Genomic DNA, 8,478 nt, shown 5'->3' on the forward strand with positions numbered 1-8,478 from the left:
ACATGGAGTGTCTTGGCGGGTATAAATCCAAAACTCTACTCTCTTCTTTTCTACTTTCCTAAAACATCTGAAATTTAGGGTTCCATTTCTCACCAAGCCAATTCTACAGATTCCTGACCTCAAATTGATTGGTAAATTAAAGTAAATTTAAAAAGAGAACTCTTTCTGTGACTTCTAAGCTTAAAGTTTCGATTAGTGTTCAAGTATGGATTGTTTAATTTTAGATATATTCAGCCATCATTGTAAGTTAATGTGGTTCTGGAGTCTTATTAGAGTCAAATTGGTCTTTATTTTGCAGGAGGCTCGGGTTCATTAGTTTGTCTGTCAGTTCAACTTACCACATTTAGAGAAGCAATTGGTCATCTGGCCAAGGGAATGCTTTGAACAGCTCTGAACATTTGCAGTGAGTTATGAAGGAAATCGTGACTATCCAACTTGGAGGTTTTGCCAACTTCATTGGCTCTCACTTTTGGAACTTTCAGGTGAAATATCGGTCCGTGCTTTTCCTTTTCTTCAAATTCTGCTTTTTGCTCTGATCTTTTCGTGAGTTCATTACAAAGCACACGAGCTGAAAAGTTACATAGTCTATTGCAATAATGAATGAGTGGCATATATTAATAAGCTACTTGCATCTTGAATCCTTGATCTTCATTTTCTTAATTTGAAGTAATTCAGAAAAGTTATAACTAACATAGCAGTCACAAGTTGCCATTTCTTGATGTTTTTGCCATAGTGAAACATGAAAGCTATGTGACTATGTCCTTCATATGTTTTATATACAAACACCTGCATTAAGTGTGTTTTTAACTTGTTGCTGAACAATTATATTGTGTCTACATTGCTCCCTATGGGCTTCGAGTTAGAATGTGTAGCAACTATAAACCTTATATTTTTCTTTTAAAATGAATCATTGCAAAGATAGAAACTGAAAGCTTTTGAGACGTTTTCATGTTTGATTAAAATATTAGTGGTAGTAAAATGATAGCTCCTTTTTAAAAACAAAATCTGAGAAATCGTGTCAATATATGTAGCATAAAATGGGCTTTAAGAACACTAAACGGTAAACTCTAAACTGACTGATTCTTTTGTTGGTTCAGTTGGCTTGAGTGACTGTTTGGTTGGTATTGTTTCTTTGGTGTCTTTTCTTATTTCCCTCTTTTTTTGGTCTGATTTCAAGAATGATATGTCAAAATTATTTTGGAACATTGCCAGAGTTGGTAGAGAGACAGGTTGCATTTAGATCATACCTATTTCCATACTTATAAGCTGTACCATGGTTCACATTATGGATCCAAATACTTCCAGAATAGTTATAATATTCATCTTTTCAATCAACTTTAGTTCATTATACATCAATTTGTTTCTGTTTCTAAGGTGATACTGTGATGGTGAAACTACAAGGTAAAATGGGTTTCCAGTGAATCACTCTTTACTTTTGATGCCACAAATCTCTTCTCTCTTCACTACAACAGGAGGATCCTTCTCTTTTTGTCATTCCTGCATAGACATGTATAGATATTGGAGTAGATTGGTGAAGGATTTAGCTTCAGGAGCTTAGTGTATCTCAATGAGGACAGTTATGGATGTGATTATTTAAAAATTCTATGTTCATGTCTCCTGGTAAAATAAATTCTTGATGTGGTTCTGGTGGTCCATGATTTTTAATTAATTAATTAGTGTGAGATAGACAAGTTTGACAAGGAAATATCTTATGGTCATTTAATTGGGGCTTTCTTGAGTTTTTGCTGACATGGACAGGCTTTGGCCATGGATGGAGAGATTGGATGAAATCATTTCATACTTCAGTTTCCCGTTACTTTCTTCCAAAGGATCTTTAACGCTGTTATTATAGAAGAAGCAGGGGGGTTGTGGCTATGAGAACAGACCCTCTCTCTCCCTTTTGTTAGCATTGTGTGGATGCACTCAGTAGAATGCTAGTTAAGGCCGAGAGCTTGGGGCTAGTTTACAAGAGTTTCAGATTCACAATTATTTTTTCTCTCTGTCTCACCCCGAGTTCAGGGATGATATTTTAGTGTAGAACTTCTCAAAGCCAAATGAGATGCATAAAACCAATTCTGGAATAGCTGTGTTGGGGCTTCAGTTCTGAAAATATACTTGGGGAAGGGTTAAATGATGTACCTAAAACTAATTCTGAACTGGCTGTGTTGAGGCTTTAGGTCTGAAAATTACTAGGGGGAGGGGTGAGGTCATTGGAGTGGTTGACATTAATAACTTGGGGGAGTTGGTTGTTGTATTGGTTGTAAGTTAGTTTGCTTCCTTTATGTACCTGACTTGTCCGTTAGAGATTTTGCAAATCCAAGGTCATTTTGGATAAAATGATTGAAGGGTTCAGCAAGAAGCTAGTATATTGGAAAATAGTTCGCATCTCTAAAGGGTGTAAGTTAAGTTTTGGCAAAGAGTCCCCTTTCCAGTTGAAATGTTTGCCAGTTTATCTCTGTTCACAATGCCAGCCTCTATAACTGCTATCTAAGAAAAGTGGGAGAGGGATATTCTTTAGGATGTTGATAAAAAATTGAAGAAATACCACTTGGTGATCTGGATCAAACAAGTTTTTTGTCAAAATGGTTGTCACTTGTCAACTTAGGAGAGAACATGGTTCGAGAACTCGCGAGATCTCGCTGAGTTTCTCGGTTTCGTGAGATAGCGAATCGAGATGGGAGTCGGTTCCGAAAACTGCAATATCTCGCCGAGATCTCGGCCAAGTCTCGATTGCCATTTCTCTGTTTTTTTTAATTATAAAATTTCAATATCTCGCCGAGATCTCGGTATCGAGTTATATGGGTTTTTACCCAGTTTTCATGACCCATATGCCCATATGCCCATTTTTTTAAAAGAGAGCAATGGACAGAACTCGGAAATCTCGAGTTCTGTCCAAAGCTCTCTAAAGTTTAGAGAAAAACACTCCAAGAGCTCTCTCTCTCTCAAATTTCTTCCTATTTCTATCAAATCTTTGGTGGATTATGATGTTTGAAGTGAGATTCAAGTGGTAAAGTGAAGATTCAACTCCAAATCATCACCTATTTGTAGGATTTCAAAGGTATTTTCTAATTTTTCCCAAATCTATTTTTTTCAAAAAAATTTGTGTAATACTTGTTAGATTCATGTGATTTTAATATATGTTAGACATCTTTGCCCGATCTATCACTTGATGGAGTCGGATTTATTTTTCAGTTATTAAATTTTTTATTATAATTTCTGGAAAAATAAATGATTTATTTGAAAAAAGAAAATGAAAAAAATATGATGAATAGTGATTGTTTGAAAATGAATTTGATATATGTTAAACAACTTGGGATGCTCTACAGCCCCATGGATTAATTTTTTATTTTCACCCATTAAAAAAAGTATTTTATTTTTTAGATTTAATAAATATATTATAAAAATTTATAAAATATATATAATATTAAGGAAAAATACTTGTTGCTTATGAAAAATTATGTACAACATATGTACATAATATTCAACTTGAAATGGTGTCAAATACATCATTACATTATATTTTTCTTATACTTTAAGTTATAAATATTTTAAAAAAAAATTAAAAATATTATTTTTAATTAAGAAATAAATACTAGGGTTAGGGGATAAATAAGAGATAGTTATTTCATAGTTCTAGTTGCTTGACATTATGTTTAAGAGTTATGAATAACATACTTTAAGTCTTGAATACCTTACTTTAAGTGATCCATGGTTATTAATACATGCTTTTTTATGTAACAGTGTAAAATATAAAACATTTTGTACACAATGTCTGATATAGCATGGCAACATGGAGTCCCCATGTCCGCAGACAAAAAGAAGTCCAAATGCAATTATTGTGGGAAGTTGCTATCTGGAGGAGCCACTAGGTTAAAGCAACACTTGTCTGGTACAGGCAAGGATGTTGTCTCATGCTCAAATGTTCCTGTCCAAGTGAAAGTGACAATAGTACAACACTTGAAAGGAGGAAGATTAAAGAAAGCTGAGATGGAAAGAATGCAACAAGAGTTTGATGAGGCAGACCTAGAGAGGACTGGTGTAGAGGTCCGTGGCGAAGATGATACTGACATTGGGCCTCCACCTGGTGAGTTTCAATCAGAGGCTGAATGGAGAATTTACCAGCAGACTTTGGCTGAGAGTAAACAAAGTTTTCATTTTGAGAATATAAGAACTTATGAGCAAGCAAGAGGAGCTGGTGGATCTGGCTCAGCTGCACCAGTGCAAGAAGATGAGAGGAGGAAAAGCACTGGGACAAGAAATATACCACGAAAAAAACCAAACCCGACCACAAGTACAAGCTCCAGATCCCATTTTTTAGCAGGATCCCACAACTTTTAGGCAAAAAGATACCTACCAGCCAACTATCCCGCAAATATTTGGTGGTAAACAAGAGGAATCACGAAAAGCCTTCAACAAGTTCATGCTTTACGATGGCATTCCAGCCAATATAGCACAATGAACATACTATAATGCATTCCTTGATGCTGCAGGGAGGGCTGGTGCAGGATGGAAGGGACCTTCACCACATGAATTATACAATGTATATTTGCCTCAGGAGGTACAGAAGCTGAAAGATTACATTGATTGTTTGAAGCCAATGTGGGAGACATATGGGGTTACTCTTATGGCTGATGGATGGACTGGACCTACTAGACTATCCATCATAAATTTCATGGTGAGTTGCAATGGAAAGATTGTATTCTTGAAGTCCATCGATGCATCAAATAATGTAAAGGATGCATCATACTTGTATAAGGAGTTGAAGTAAGTGGTGGAGGAGGTAGGACCAAGGAACGTTATCCAAATTGTGACGGATAACGGTTCCAACTTTAAAAAGGTTGGAGAGAAGTTGATGAATAAGAAGGATAAGAGGATCCGGCTCTTTTGGACCCCATGTGCAGCCCATTCTATTGATTTAATGCTGAAGGACATGGGGAAAAAGACTTTGGTGGCGGGTGTGGTAAATAAGGCAAGACAAGTGACAACTTTTGTGTACAACCATTCTTATGCTTTAGCTTTGTTGAGGGAGAAATGCAATGGAGATTTAGTGAGGCCTGGTGTCACTCGATTTGCCACCAATTACATTGCATTGAAGAGCTTTCAGACTAAGGCGATAGGTCTGAGGTCTATGTTTGCAAGTGATAAATGGTTTGGTTGGCAAGGTTCTAAGTCAGGAGATGCAAAGGCAGCACAACAAACCATTGTAAGTGATTGATTTTGAAAGGACTTGGGGAAAGTGGTTGCCATATTAGAGCCAGTGGTGGCAGTACTGAGGATGGTTGATACAGAGAAAAAGCCTACCTTGGCCCACATTTATGCTGCCATCCAAAAAATGAAGGAAATGGTTAGAGCTGCTATACCTCGAAGTGCAAAGTCCTACACTAACATCATTGATGAGCGGTGGGAGAAGCACTTGAGTCATCCATTGCATAAAGCTGGTGAGTTCAACATACTTTACACTTTAAATGTTATAACTTTTTTACATTTACATATTCAAAACCCAAAGGCATTAAGTCAGTAAAGTCACTAACAAATCATATTTGTGGTGTCTACTTTACCAGCATACTATTTGAATCGAAAGTATCACTACTCCCATGATCTTGGGCTAGACATAGAATTGTTAGAGCGCGTTCAAATCATTCTGCGCGAAGTTAGAGCTTAATCCAAAGACACAATCTGGTTGCAATGATGAGGTGAGAGTATGAGACTTTGGTACTTTGGTAGTTAGTTTATGAATGTAATTACTAAATAGGAAATACTAATTCCTCAAATTGAAAATAGATCAAATACTTTAGAGAGGCCTCAGCAAGTTTCGGTCGACAAGCTGCAGTGGAGGGTAGACAAAAGTCAGACCCTGGTAGGTAGCATGATATTACATATTTATATTTATGAATTATAATTTTATCTCTTTAGAATGTACATATTCTTACTATTCTATATATGTAATGCAACCGACTGGTGGGTGCTTTATGGTACAAGTTCATCCAACCTGAGGAAGGCAGCAGTGAGAGTGCTCTCACAAACTTGTTCATCCTTCGGATGTGAGCGCAACTGGAGTACATTCTCATTGATACATTCAAAGAGGTGGAACAGGTTGGGTAGCGAACGACTGGAGTAGCTTGTGTATGTGCACTACAATATGAGATTAAGGATGAGGCACATACGTGAAGGAATTGAGGCCAATGATAAATAACCCATTGAACTGTCCAACATTTTCCAAGAGGACTCTGATGACGATGAGGATCCCCTATTCCAGTGGGTGAGGGATCGTGGTACACCTGATATGGATCAGCCTGGGGGTAGGGCCGACCCCACCATTGCGTCTATAACCGGCACTGATGTTGAGGATTATTTGTCGTCGCAAGAGGGGCGTGCACATGCAGAGTCACCGAAACCTTTTGAGCCTACTGTAGGAAGTCCTGCTGATGATGATGATGGTAGTGGTGATGACAGTGGTGATGGTGATGGTGATGGTGGTGATGGTGATGGTGATGGTGATGGTGGTGGTGGTGGTCGTCGTCGTCGTGGCATGCCGAGTGGCGGTTATTATGATGATCCTCATGAGGGGATGCGCGAGCAGTACCAGTATGAGGTGGGAACGCAGGGGGACCCTGTGCGTTTCACCGGTGAGTCTCAGTTTACGCATGCCACTCAAGATCAAGACCATGGTGGCCACCCTAAAACATACAAAAGAAAGAAGGGTCGCCAACACTCACATCAGTCAGATGCTCAAGATGATGACAACAGTATGAACACCATGCTTGCAAGTTTCGGAAGCATGAGTATAGATACTACTAGTGAGCATCAGTCATGGCAATCATCTCAGCATCATCATGGCTATGACAATGGCCAGGAGAGCACCGGTTCTGATTATAGTGCCTATGGTCAGTATGGGCAGTCAGCAGCTGAGTATGATAGACAAAGCTCTGGGTCAGGTTTTGGGTACATATTCCCAGTCCCAAACCAGCCATACATGCCTCAAACTCAATATGACAGTAGGAGTGGATCTTACACTTCATACCAACAGCCTCCCATGTACCCCAAGATAGGGAGATTGGTATATGTTGATGAGAAGACTTATATGGCAGCTGTGTCACAGTATGTGCAACACTATAGCAATTCCATGACATGAGAATTCGTTATGGATCAATTTGGGGATGAATTTATTACTCAATTATATTTTATGTAACAAATTCAGTGAGCATTGATGTAATGTATTTTTTATTTGAATGTTTTGATTGATAATTTGATATGTACTAATTAGAATGTTTTGATTGCTAAATTTGCTAAGTTTTACTAAATTATATGTAGAGTAGGTTGTTTTAGACTTTTAGTATGACTCGTCGCCTACCAACCTATGGTCCAAAGTAAAAGTCATATTTGGACTTGTTTTTTGGTAAATCTGGGCATGCCATCGTGTTTAAATGGCCTGAAATAAGCTGGAAACCAAGTTTCAGACCCAAAATATGTGTAAAACCCACCGAGTTGGGGGTCCGAGTCAAAAAAAAAAAAATTGCACCAACTCGCCGAGATCTCGACTCGACTTGGTTTCTGGCTTGGCCGAGATGCCACCGAGACCCGAGAGTCTAAGAACCTTGGGAGAGAATTTATAGATTGAAATATTGGAGGAAAACTCTAGGGGAATGAATCCAGAAAATTTTTCCTTGGGAACCATTATTTGGGGTGGAATTATGAAAAACCTTCGTAACTTCAGAAAGGAGATCAGGTCATGTTTGGGTATGATACATAGTATGGGGGAGCTGTGTATTCAGAAGGCTTTCTTGGACTGTAAACAAGACATTGTGGAATAGAAGATTTTTGTAACTGAATAATGGAGTGAGTGAGTTTTTCAATTGTAAATGGGTTTCTGTGTGTAATGAGCTCTAGATGTGGGCTGATTATACTTGCATACTATCTTTAATGTAAGCATTTCCAAGTGGCCAGTCGCTCTGGACGACCTTTAAAGTTACCTGGTCTGGGATGATTCCCTGTCGTTCATTCAACACTGCTACAACTGAAGCACACACTGGCCTGTAGCTGATTTAAAACCAGCCTTCGATTGAGCTGATTGTAAGTCAGCCTGATTTACAACCAGCCTCAAGTTCTCTGGAGTCTCTGGCAGCCTGTTTTGGTTGAGGTCTGAGGTCAAGGTATTGGCTGGTTGGTGTACTAATGTGAGGTGAATCCCAACCCCTTAGTCGGGCTCAGCTAAAACTGCTTGCACACAGCAACTCGAACTGCAGCCACTGAAGCAAGAGGGTAGGGTTATTTTTAGCACTGCGAAATGCTTTAGTCTCAACTAGGCAGACAGATTCTTGTCAAGTTGATGTCCTGCTGTGGTTTGCTGAGACATATGGCTGGAAAGAAAATGCTAGAATCTGTAAGGCTTAAAGCTAAGCACGGGCAATTGATAAAATAGTTTAACACCCTGTTCTTCTGGCCCTTGATGATTAAAATGATGATGTACCTCTCTGTAAA

General features: G+C 38.5%; 1 protein-coding gene across 2 annotated transcripts in view; it reads left to right on the forward strand.

Moving 5' to 3' along the window:
• The first annotated feature begins 349 nt into the window (after positions 1 to 349).
• LOC122640818 (protein misato homolog 1) overlaps positions 350 to 8,478 on the forward strand; it is a 41,345-nt gene continuing 33,216 nt past the window's right edge. For both annotated transcript variants that reach the window (XM_043834061.1, XM_043834060.1), the window contains exon 1: positions 350 to 482. The gene's annotated coding sequence lies outside the window, so the exon portion shown is untranslated. The remainder of the gene's footprint in view (positions 483 to 8,478) is intronic.

This window comes from Telopea speciosissima, chromosome 9, assembly GCF_018873765.1.
Source record: "Telopea speciosissima isolate NSW1024214 ecotype Mountain lineage chromosome 9, Tspe_v1, whole genome shotgun sequence".
Taxonomy (NCBI): Eukaryota; Viridiplantae; Streptophyta; class Magnoliopsida; order Proteales; family Proteaceae; genus Telopea; species Telopea speciosissima.